Genomic DNA, 10,756 nt, shown 5'->3' with positions numbered 1-10,756 from the left:
CGGCAGATTAGTTGGACCAGGGTGGTCTCAGTGCATCCGGTAGGCGGATGAGGGGCAACAGAATTTTCAGTCAGAGGCAGTAACGATAAGGGAAGTATGGTAAGAGGCAGCAAGTTGACAGAGGGTGCTACGCCTCTCGCAGTAGGGTAGGATAATCTCAGAGGGTAGGGTTTGACCTTGTTGCGCAACTCTCGTATGAGTCTTAACCGTTGTAGGGATGAATCTTTCACTCGAAGGATTGTCTGATCCATTCGCTGGGACAGGTGCTCAGCACTAAGTGATATAAATAAGAAGCATTTAGTATGTACCAGCAGTAGTGACCAGAACTGAGAGTGGCTGGAGTGATGGATAACAGGGTTAGAGTCACTAGGCAGAGTGTTAGAGGCGGGTTGCAGGTCAGTTGACCATGGCAGACTTCGAGGATGAAGTCTAGTTCAAGTGGGGGAGAGTTGTAACGCCCTGTTCTAAAATATTCATTTATGGAATTTCAGAGGCCAAGGCCAGGGGTGTTTTAGTCCTTTATTAAATTTAGAGGTATTATTCGAAAAGTTTTTGGGCCAGAGTGTGTTGTTAGAAGCGTAGGATTTCTTGCCACCTTTCCGTGGATATAAACTTCATCAGAATCGGATCAAGAATGAAGGAGTTATGACACTTTTAAGATTTGGCAAGAATGGCCCTTATAGAGAAAAGTTTGCATGGAAGACCATGCATGCATGTTGGGGCGCGTGTGAGTACGCCTAGCGTAAGCTGGGATACGTCCAGCGTAATGGGGCAAGTTGGTCCCGAGTGTTCAAGGTGTACGCGCAGCGTACGAGAAGTACGCCTAGCGTACGCTCAGAGTCTCAAAACCCTAATTTTAGGTTAGGCATTATATAAAGGACATTATGGTTCCAACCCGAGCCCCCATATCAGCCTCCCCATCCTCAGAAGAAATCCTAGAACGTCCCTACCTTCATTTTATGAGATCTTGACCTTGGAGAATCCATTTTGGTGGATTAAAGCTTGGAAGCGAAGAGAAGAAGGTTGGCAAGGAGGAACCTTTGAAGCTAAAGCTTGTAGATCTGGGATAAGTGCTTCATTTCGGACCTCTGCAAGGTAAAAAGTCTCGAGCTTGATGATTAACCTCTTAGATCTCCTTAGTACAAGTTTATGGACCTTTTCGGTCCCAAGAGTGGGACTTTATGACTTAAGCTCGTTTCTAAGACCAGGGTTGCCTCCCTTAGAGTCATATGAGTCCCATAAGCAATAAAGTTCCGATCATTATGGTCCCAATAAGCTCATGCATGAGATCTAGCCTTGGTTTTAGAGGTGTATGGTCACCTTTTTGAGTTTGAGTGTATTTGGTGGATTTCAAGGCACCAAGTTAGTAACTTTATGGACTAAGACATCAGTAAGGACGTGGATCTGAATTAGTAGCCTCTGGAGTGGGGTATTAAGCACTTAATGGAAAAGTGCCTTAACAGGATGGTTACGTCGAGCGTAAGTGAAGGTATGCCCCACGTGCTCGCTAGCGGGCCAGTATGCTTAGCGTACAATGGAGTACGCCCAACGTACTCAGCATGTAAGGCTGAATTTGTCACTAACCTTATCTTGTGATTATGGTTTTGACAAATTCACATGGATAGGAACTCATACACTATAAAATCTAAGTGTCATAAGGTTTCTCTCCGATTCATGAAAATGATGGTGAGGAAACGCTTTCACTAAGTAGATTTTACATAGATATTAATTGTGTTATTTGCATTTTCAAAAAGTCGTTAGTGGAGCGCGTGTGGTTAACCGGCACACTAACATGGACTTATGAGAAATGGAAAACGTCTAAGCAATTGAGGCTATGATTACGGCATCCCTTTTCATAGTCCTGAAAACTGTTTAGACACACATGTGAGCTATCTAAGAAAGGGTGCATGAATCTAAATTTCAGAAGTCCAACAAATTTCTGGAAATATGTAAGAGCTAGTGGGAGCATAAGTGTTATGCTGATAATCATCATGTTAGTGGGAGCATGATTATTACGTTTAGTGTCGCAAGTTAACAATGTTAATTATAGAAAACAAAGTTTCAATTCGTGAAGTTGCAGGGGTTGAAAAGTTGTTTTGCTATAATTAAGGGAGAGGAAATTATACTTCGTTTCAATTCTAAAGCTTAGATTGAGATTTTAATCATCTTTAGTCAAGAATATATATATATATATATATATATATATATATATATATATATATATATATATATATATATATATATATATATATGAATTTTATGTTGGAATGGTTCAACTTGAAGAAATTCTATATATATTGCGTTTTCAAAATTCGATTATGATTACGACATCCCTCTTCATAGTTAAATTTTGAAAACATGGAAAATAAAAAATATTGTAGCAAAAGACTGGTCTAGTATCATGTCTTTATGTCAAACATCATGAATCGTGTCCCATATGCTTCGGATATAGGATCGATTGCATGTGCTATAATATTCATCTTTTCTAAATTTTCCAAATGCTTAAGGCATTGAGAAGGGAAAAGTCTAGAATTGGATATGACTAAAGTGATTAAGCAATTTTCGAGGACAAATCTGAGGTTCGCCAAAGATTGGTTGCTCAGGGAAAGTTGGAAGTATGATGTAAGTTGTCGGAAAGGACCATATTGGCATATTCTAAAAAGAAGTAAATCTTGTTCAGAAGTGATAGTCAAAATGGGACTATGGAATTGTCTCCATAGGTGGAAGTTATTCAATGTATGTAAGATTACAAAACCTTAATGCAAGAAGGATGTTCAAAGCAATGTACTTTGAATATGAGACTTCCGTTCCATAGAAGTTGACCTTCTTTGGAATACTCTGTAATGACTGGTGACAAGGTTTTGGTGACTTTGTGCATAATCATTACAAGAGGAACATTGCATAGAAGTTTAAAATCTAACAGATTTTTTGGTAAATGATAGGAATTGGGGATTCTCATATTTACAATAAGGATTTGGGATTGTGAAATGAGTATCACTGGAATCATGTTCAATTGATCTACATCACAATGTAAGGATCATAGACAAACATAGTGTGCATACTTGGAGTATGGCATAACTATTGTTTAGAAAAACAAAGTGTACATGCTAGGAGCATGGGACGACTGTTGTTTTTATTCAAGTCTTAAGTTGATTGTTTGAAACATTATACAATGAATAATGTGTAATCAATATGGTGATAAATCAAAGGTGGTTCTATTTATATTCAAAAGGGTTCTGAGACCATATTGGATTCGATTATTATTGTGTTTCACTTTGCATGTTTTGACTTCCAAAATTGCTAGGTTATTCTTTCCAAATGACTAAGTTATTTAAACACTCCACAGTCGTTCATATGTTGGAAGTAGGTATGAATCAAGACTGTCATGAATCGAGTTTGTAGATGGCTGAATGGGTTTAGTCATAGCAATGGTTGCTACAACATTCATGGGTGCTCATAAGTTATGAGTATTGGAATAAACTCACACTCACTTGTATCACTTCATGGAATTTATCTCGAGTGATCGTGAGACGGTAATATCATATAAATCTTCAAACCTAGAGATATGAGTTGTTACTTATGATTTGGTTGTGCATTGATTGCACGTAAACGCATCAGTAACTTGATGTTATAAAACGTGCCTTTGTGTACAATTCAACAAGTAGTAGAACAAGCATATGAGTCGAAGTTTATCTGTTCCTTCTAGAAACAGAAGCGATATCTGGGCCCCTCGATGATTTTGTTGTGACCTATGTACCGGCCGGTCAGAACTAAATTGATGTGTTCGATTAAGTTCTTTGTCAAACAAATCGAAAATCAGGAAACAAACTGCTGGACAATAAGTACGACGTTGTTCCATGTATTTGTCCGGCTGATATCATGAGAACAGAGGATTATATGATCACTTATCTAAAATGGCGCTTCATAGTTCAACAGAGTTTTCGAGAGCTACGATTGCTGGTTGGTTCCTGAAGTAACATACACAAATATAGTTATTAGACTTATCCAAGTGGGAGTCTGTTGGATAAGGTGTCTAAGTCCATAACTTATTTGGTACATACTTGACCCGACCCGGCATGGTCCATTTGGGTTGCACTTCACCCGAACTATTTATGGATAATTTTATGAGAGTTATACACATATGTTTATTAATATATTATAAGTTATAATATATTAATATGAAGTCATGTTATTTAATTAGTCTTAGTCTTAAATTAGTTATGAATTAATTTAGAGATTAAAAGGAAGACTAATTAGATTGTGGGCTATTGGTTTTATATGGTGTGGGCTAACACTCATTTGTTAATGGGCTAGGCTTATATGGAAGTCCATGGATGATCCATGGAGCTTTTAACCCATGGATCCTTGGAAAAGGAAAGGTCATGGGTTATTAGGGTTTCACCCTAATCATGTACACTATATAAGCATGCTTATGTTGCATGAAATGGCCGCTAGTGTGACTAGTGTGTCACTAGAGTATGTGTGTTTGTGTGTGGCCGATTTTATAAGTGTGTATGCACTATCTCAAAGTTTTCCATGAGTTTGTGGTGATTTGTGATTCCATTTGAGGCATTCACACTATTGGTGCTTGGCCTTCAAACTCCTTAAGAATCAAAGTCATCAAAAAGGTATGTAATCTCATCTAATACTTTTATGTTTAAAAGTACCCCATGCCATGTTAGATTGGTTATGAACCTTGGAAAATTATTATTTTGCATGTATTTAGACAAACATAGATCCAAGGTTTATTAGGGTTGCATGCACACTTAGGAAGTGTTAGATTGCTCAAAACCGAACAATGCTATGTTGAGTTAGTTCCTGACTTCGGTTCGATGCAGGGGACAAGGTCCCAGTCAGTTTCTGGACTTCGGTCCGATGCAGGGGGCAAGGCCCCAGTTAGTCCGGACTTCGGTCCGATGCAGGGACAAGATCCCAGTCAGTTTTCGGACTACGGTCCAATGCAGGGGGCAAGGCCCCAGTTAGTTCGGACTTCGGTCCGATGCAGGGGACAAGGTCCCAGTCAGTTTCTGGACTTCGGTCCGATGCAGGGGGCAAGGCCCCAGTTAGTCCGGACCTTTGTCCGATGCAGTGGGCAAGGCCCAGTACGTGCTTTATATGTTATTGTATTGTATGTGGTACTTTGGGGGAGCTCACTAAGCTTCGTGCTTACGGTTTTCATTTTTTGGTTTCAGGTACTCAGTTTTCAAAAGAGGAGCTTGGAGAGGTTGCAGTGTGCACACCATAATCAGTTAGCCTGGGAATGTTTTACTCTGATAATGAGATTATGTTTTGAATTGATACTCGAAAATTATGTTATGACTTATGATACGGTTTTTATAAATATGGTTTTAGTAATGTTTTAAAAGAAATTCTTAGTCGTGATTTTTGGGTCGTTATAGTTAGGTACATATTATGTTTAACATTCCCGATGTTTTTCCTGAGGTACTTTCGGGAGTGCCTCCCAAGAGGTAGATCAAGTTCCGGATTGATTTAATGCTTGGTACGGCTCCGATAGCCAATGTATCGTATCGTCTAGCTCCGCCTGAGATGCAGGAGCTGTCTACACAGCTGCAGGAGCTGCTAGACAGAGGTTTTATTCATCCGAGCAGTTATCCGTGGGGAGCACTGATCCTGTTCATGAAAAAAGAAGGATGGGTCTCACCAGATGTGTATTGATTATCGGGAACTGAACAAATTGACGTTGAAGAACCGTTACCCACTTCTGAGGATCGACGACTTATTTGACCTGCTTCACGGTGCATCTTGGTTTTCCAAGATCGATGTTCGTTTATGATATCATTAGATGAGGATATTCAGAAGACAATTTTTTGAACTCGTTATGGTATTACAAGTTTGTGGTGATGCCATTCGGGCTCACCACTACTCCAGCAGCGTTTAGGGATCGCATGAACCGAGTGTGTAGACCAATGCGAGATCAGTTTGTGATTGTTTTTATTGACATCCTAGTCTACTCCAAGACCAAGGATCAGAACAGGCAGCATTTGAGGGAGGTGTTAGAGACCTTGAGGATGGAGAGGATTTATGCCAAATTCTCCAAATGTGAGTGTTGGTTGCATGAGGTGCAGTTTCTGGGGCACATCATTAACCAAGAGGATATCTTGGTGGACCTACCCAAGATTAAGGTGGTGATGTGTTGGAAGGTTCCGAAGAATGCATCCGAGAACCGGAGTTTCTTGGGCCTTGCGCAGTACTATCGGAGATTTATTCAGGACTTCTCCAAGATTGTAGTGCCTTTGACTAGTCTGACCAAGAAGAATGTGACCTTTCAGTGGGGTCCAGATTAGCAGTTGGATTTCAATACTTTGACACATAAATTATACGAGGCCCCGATTCTGGTGTTACCCAACGGATTGGATGATTTTGTGGTATATTGTGACGCTTTTATTTCGGGTTTTGGAGCTATCAATATGCAGTGGGGACACGTGATTGCTTACGCCTCAAGGCAGTTGAAGCTTCATGAGGCGAAACCCCACTCATTAATTGAAATTGGGGGCGGTGGTATTTGCCCTCAAGATTTGGAGGAATTACTTAGATGGGGTCCGATGGACCGTTTTCACCAATCATAAGAGTTTGAAGTATTTGATGGATCAGTCGAACTTGAATATGCGGCAGAGGAGGTGGTTAGATGTGGTGAAATATTGTGACTGCGAGATTTTGTATCATCCCGAGAAGGCCAATGTGGTAGCTAATGCTTTGAGCCGTAAGGCGGAGAGTGCTTCGATCTAAGATGTTTGCTTGAGAATGCGGTTACCGCACCATTGATGGATATAATCAAGGGGGAATAGGTAGAAGGATTTGAAAAAGAAAATTTAAAGACTGAGCAGAGTAGGGGGCAAATTCCATTTTTTGTCAAGGACAGCTGGGGATTATTGACTCAGTGTCGTAGGGTTTGGGGTCCAACATTTGGAGGAGTGAAGCAGAAGATTTTGGAGGAGGCGCATAATTCCAAGCTTTCTATCCATCCGAGGGCCACAAAGATGAATTGAGACTTGAGATTGAGCTACAGGTGGCCCTTCATGAAGCGAGAAGTTGCTTGGTTTATTTAGCGGTTTTTGACCTGTACGGAGATCAAAGCTGCGCACTAAAGGCCTCACAGTAAGGTCCACCCATTACCCATCTCCATGTGGAAATTATAGGAGATCACCATGGATTTTATCACAAAGTTACACAGGACAACGCGGGGCGTTGAATCTATTAGGGTTATTTTGGACAGACTGACCAAGAGAGCTCATTTTATTCCGATTGCCGAGAGTATATCCGCTGAGAAATTAGTGGATATCTATGTGAGGGATGTGGTAGTAAGGCATGGAGTGTCGGTATCTATGGTCTCGAACTGCCCTGTTCGATTCATATCCAGGTTCTGGAGGAAGTTTAATGAGGAGTTAGGTATGCAGTTGCTTTTCAGCACAACTTACTATCCTCAGACATATGGGGAGAGCGAGAGGATGATCCAAACACTCGAGGATATGTTTCGGGCATGTATTCTAACTTCGAAGGGAGTTAGGATACTTACCTCTCACTAGCAGAGTTCTCATACAACAACAATCATCATGCTAGTATTGACCAACCCCTATTCGAGAGGTTTAGGAATCCGGTTTGTTAGGGGAGGTTGGCCATCGAGTCATGGGAAGCACCAAAGTTGCGCTTAAGACCACTGAGTTGATTCAGTAGGTGTACGATAGGCTGCGAGTCGCGTAGAGTCGTCAGAAAAGCTATGTTGATCGACACCGTTTGGATCTTGAGTTTTAGGTGGGGGGTTTTGTTTTGCTGAAGGTGTCACCTTGGAAAGGTGTCATCCAATTTCAGAAGATGGGCAAGCTGGGACCCCGATTCATTGGTCCATTTAGGATTTCTACCCGAGTTGGCAAGTTTGCTTATCGGTTGGATCTCCCTGATGAGCTCAATTAGATCCATAACACCTTCCACGTGTCCTGGGTAGATGAGAGCCTGAACTATGTTGAAAGCCCATTGCAGACCTGGATAGAAAAACTAAAGCTCTTCGTAATAAGGTGGTGAAGCTAGTAAAGGTGCAATGGCAACATCGGAAAGGCTCCAATTAGACATGGGAGCCGGAGGACGAGATAAGAGAGCATTACCCAGATCTATATGCGTCAGAGGACTTCGAAGACAAAGTCTAATTCAAGTGGGGAAGAGTGGTAACACTCAAAAATTTAGGTACTCCTTTTATGCCCTTGAAGTATTTTATTTTTGGCAAATATGGACCCTCCGTACGGTGGACGTACATATGTGTACCCTTAGCGTATGCTTGTGCTTGCATCGGAGGGCTGAGGCTCGTACGCGGGGGGTACGAGCATGTACGCGGGGTGTACGAGGCCAATGACTAAAACCTAATTTCATGGCTTGGACCTATTTTAAACACACTAATATCATTTGGACCAAACCCTAAACAACCTCCATAGCCTCTTTTCGTCCTTAAACCCTATATTTGTAAGAGAATGTGAGTTTTGAGCCTAAAGGTGATTTTGGTGGCCATTTTAGTGGATTTGCAAGAAGAAGGAGGTGGTGTCTGTAAGAAACCGTTATTTCAAACTTATGTAATAGTGTAGGTCAATTTGTAATTCTTTTTAAATAAATAAAGTGAAATTTTGGCATACTATGTATATTTACATAATTGACCCTCAAAAATAAATTATTAAATAATCTAAATTGGGTTGAACCAACTAATAAAGATTGTAACAAGGTTTCCAAAAATATAAAGAACACTAAAATCCGAGTTATAACGAAGAAGTTTTGACCAATAGAAAATCCACGACAAAACCGGCAAAACACTGTTCAATGTAAAAACTGAATTTTTAATAAAAGGCTTTCTAGCCTTAAAAATCTAAATGAAAGTTATAGTTTATGTTAAACCGAGAACTTACATAAAAAGAACGCCAAAATCTGACTTCGTATGAGGAAGTTATGATTTTTCTAAGTTTTAGTATAGCAGTGTACAGATAAAAACTCGAAATAAAGATTGAGTGGTTTTTAGCCAACACAACCTAAATGTGAATTGAAGGTCTCGTCATTAGTAGTACAACGGTAAAAAGACAGACAAAAACGGACGTCGTATGAAGAAGTTATGAATTTATAACGGATTCACGTCCCGGTCTGTTTAAAATAATAATATTAAAAATAAAGTCAAAATTAGCCAATGAAGTCTAAACGAAAGTCTTAGAGTATAATTTTACCTACGCATACATATAAAGAACGTCGAAAACGGAGTTCGTATGCAAAAGTTATGAATTTTACAAGTTTTGGCAAAAAAATAAAGAAAAATAGCAAAAACCGGGAATATTTGCATGAACAGTAACTGCCACGTCACCCTCGCATGCGAGCCTGCATGTGGCATCTTTTGATTAGACCGCAACATCGCGTGTCACCTCCTGATTCGACCAAGTCCGAGGTCCATGTGACAACCCGAAATTTCCACTTGTAAGAACATTATCTATTGAATAGAAGCTAGTCCAGTTTCAGTGAATTTTAGACTTTTCCGAATGAGTTTGTGTACATTAGGGTCTACATTTAAGGAGTTATCAGGAGAGTGGATGCTCATGGGTTTGTGAAACTTGAGCCTTTCAAAACTTCATAATGTTAGAATCAAATTCCGGAATAAAAATATTTTCTACCAAAATATTTCAGGACTATAAATTGATTTATGAATTAAATTAATTCATTATTCACATTTCCAACTAGAGAAAAACCATTTTCTCTCTCACGGATCTTCGGGTTTTCATCCCAAATCGTGAGTCTACTTTCCTAAATGTGTTTTAATGCTTGTTATATGCTTTATAACATTGTTTACATGTCTAAAATGCAAGATCCGGGAGTTTACTGCCCAAGAACGTTCTTGGGGAGTAAACTCCAAAATGGAGCTTTAAGGCTACCTAGTCCCATTTCCTTGTTAGGCAACTAGTTAAGGACTTAATGTAGAATCATTTGAGGCTAGAAATCATTTAAGAACACATAGCTTTTGGAGTTTACAGCCCAAGAGTTTCTTGGACCATAAACACCATTTTTCAAGGACTTAAAGTGCCCTAAACACCCCTAAGGCTTTAAGACAATTACCCTCTAATACTTGTGGCTAATTTGGAAACCTAAACACATCAAAATCATCCCTTAAAGGGAGTTTACGGCCGAGGAATATCACTTGGGCCATAAACTCCAAGTGAAGGCACAAAAGTGTGCCTAAAGTCCCCTTTAGCCTTAAACAAAAACCTAGAAGCTATCCTACTTGTGCAAGAGGCCTTGATGAGATTAAAAATATTTAACAAGTATGTAAATATAAAATTATAAGAACACGAAAATATGAACGAAACAAGATTGAATCAAACGTGTCGAATGATTAAACAAAATCCTCAGAAGAGCTCGATTAAGAACATCAACTGTAGAGGATTAGAAGGTTACAAGAACGATTAAAGAAACCTGTAATACTATCGTTAAGCTCTAGAATAATCGCTATAAACCTTTTCAATCGTTAACCTAATATGCATGCAAGCATATACTTTTATATTAAACATAAAAAGGCTCTCGGTTGGACAGGCCCAAACCGGAATACAAAATAACTAAACTATCGAGCCTAAAAGACGCAACACTTCAAAATAATCTTCAGCCCAACAATCTCCCCCTTTGCGTCAATTTGGAGCGAGACCTTCACTTGTTACTTGGGCCAGCAGCTAAAGCAGGTACCTTCTTCTTCACGGTGCTAAACAGACATTTGGTGAGTGAAAGAATT

This window comes from Lactuca sativa, chromosome 8 (assembly GCF_002870075.4).
Source record: "Lactuca sativa cultivar Salinas chromosome 8, Lsat_Salinas_v11, whole genome shotgun sequence".
Taxonomy (NCBI): domain Eukaryota; kingdom Viridiplantae; phylum Streptophyta; class Magnoliopsida; order Asterales; family Asteraceae; genus Lactuca; species Lactuca sativa.
The sequence above is the reverse complement of the archived record's forward strand: the minus strand, read 5'-3'. Positions refer to the sequence as shown.